The sequence below is a fragment of the Triticum dicoccoides genome, chromosome 5A (genome assembly GCF_002162155.2).
Source record: "Triticum dicoccoides isolate Atlit2015 ecotype Zavitan chromosome 5A, WEW_v2.0, whole genome shotgun sequence".
Taxonomy (NCBI): domain Eukaryota; kingdom Viridiplantae; phylum Streptophyta; class Magnoliopsida; order Poales; family Poaceae; genus Triticum; species Triticum dicoccoides.
In genome coordinates this window covers 5,458,662-5,461,101 of record NC_041388.1, presented here as the reverse complement: position 1 = coordinate 5,461,101, position 2,440 = coordinate 5,458,662, and positions in this window count along the sequence as shown.

Genomic DNA, 2,440 nt, shown 5'->3' with positions numbered 1-2,440 from the left:
TCTCTCTCTCTGATTAATTGGTTTGGTAGCTCGCATCCCTTAGAGAGTATATATAGATATTGGAGACTCGCCTTAGCAGGAGGCCTGCTAGTTTGACTACTATCAAGCTTGTGGCGAGAGGCTTGCTGGAGCAGAGAAGGGAAGAGCCGGTGGTGGTGGTTGACACACATCTAGATGAGATGAGGGCGTCGTATCTGGTGAATCCGGTCATATCTTTGCTACCCTGTATCCCATGCATCGTATCTGGTGAATCCGATCATATCTTTGCATCCCTGTATCCCATCAGCGCTGACCATCCATCGTAAATCCTACGATTAATGAAACTTGGCCCTTATTTTTACAGAAACAAGCCCGCCTCCGTCCCTGCTAATCGTGTGATTTTTCCAAAAGCCCCCCAGCCGTGGGCACCTCTACCAATTCCCTTCTCCCTTCCGTGATCTCGATCACGATTTACAACCTACAACCAGCGGAGGCTGAGGACAGAGTGGACTTGCTCGATCGGGCGATTGCCGGTCTCAAACGACCGGGCGCCTCAAACGGTTTTTAAATGCCTGGACTGTCTGGCACTCCCTCATATCCAGTTTAAATATGGGGCGACCGGACATGCCCGTCACGTCGGCCCGGCCCACTCCTTCCCACTCCGTCTTCACAAATATCCCCAATCCGAAAACCCTAGCTCACTCCAGTCTTGACCCGTCTTTTCTTCTTCCCTTCGATTTCTCCGATTCGATCCACTCCGACCACTCCTGTGAACGCGGCCACCATGTCAAGCGCCTGCAGCCGCTCATCCTCTGACTCCGACGAGGATCTAGCTCTCCGCATGGCCCTCGACAGGTCCAAGGTGGACACAGGTGGCAGTTCCGGATCGGCCTCGCCTCTTCCCCGCCGCAGCAGCGAGGAAGCCAGCACTGGCTCCTCCCGGCCTGTGCTTGGCTCCGGGCGGGCTACGCAGTCCACGCCTCTCCCACGCGTCCCCTTGCCCCGCCGCCTGCTGCTTCCCCGGGCGGGCAGCAGTGGGTGCTTGTGCCCGCCGCCGCGGCGCCGACCCGGACACACATGCCGGAGTCAGAGGCACGAGCCGCCGGCTGCGAGAGGCAGCAAGCAAGGGAGATGGATGCGTAGGAGAGCTTTCTCCGCCACCGCCGCGGGTTACCCGCGGAGCCCGTCGAGGACGAGTGGCTCCTTGCGTGGGTCTACCGCCGGTCACTTACGATGGCGGAGACAAAAGCTCGGCGGTTCCGTCGGAAGAATGCGAAGGCTCTTCGGTTAGCTATCGAGCACTCCGAGCGCGTGGCCAAGGAGAAGGCGATGGAGGCGGCTCGGCTGGCCAAGCTGAAGCGGCAGCAGGACCAAGCCGTTCGGTCCCTCAAGGGCCTCATCATCGTCTCCTCCTTGTCCGACGAGTCGGACGATCCTCCACCATCCGCCGACGGCTACAGCTGCGCCGGCGACTGGAAGGGGAAGGGGCCGACCCGAAAGTGGTGATGATCCGCTTTGCTTCAATTTAATTTCGAGTTTTAGATGTAGTTTCAAGTTGTCCGTCATTTTAACTTTGGTGGTCATTTGAAGTACGATCTTTTAGTGAAAGTATTGTGCTTGCCAGTGTCCGTTTGCTGATCTATGTACTTTTTTTAGGGAAACAACATGTCTCTACAACGTATTTTTATGAATTTTTGAAAAAATAATACAAAGTCTTCATGAAAGAAAAGAAAGAAATAAAAACAAATACAAAAGAATAAAGAATAAATCTAGTATACTAGATTACAACAATTACATGATCTACGTGCTTTGATCGACGTTTCATGGTTTAATATGGATATAGGGGATCGAATATGAGATACATGGATGTGAACGAGGCAATTTAAGAAGTGCGGGGTCACTGCCCGCGGACATTTGAGGGGTTATCTTTGTCCTCTGCGGCGGTAGATGCTCTTACATCCCTATACGTATCCCTTCGTATCCCAGCCGTTTTGCAATTTTTTTTCCTTTTTCTTAATCCAGAAAAAGTGGATACTTGGGGATACGTGTATCCCCTGGGTATCCATGCGTATCCCCGTTCTGGCCACGTTTTTGCACCGATTCCCTCCTCTCTTATCTGATCTCAATCACGATTTACAAGTTACAACCTACATCCAGCGGAAGCGAGGATAGCGTGGACTTGCTCGGGCGATTGCCAGGAGGTAACGCATCTGCTCGTACGATCGCTGCGACGGCGATGATCACATGTAAGTATCTCCCAACTCCCGATTAACATGGCGGACAAATCCTGTTCGTACTATACGCCCCAACCGATCAGCATGGCGGCAGTTTGGGATGATGCATCTGATTCAACAGCAGTGGATGGAACAACAATGGATGGCTCTCCCTCCCTCATCTCACTTCCACTTATTGGCCTCTCGATTCCCTCCTCTCTTCTCTGATCTCAATCACGATTTACAAG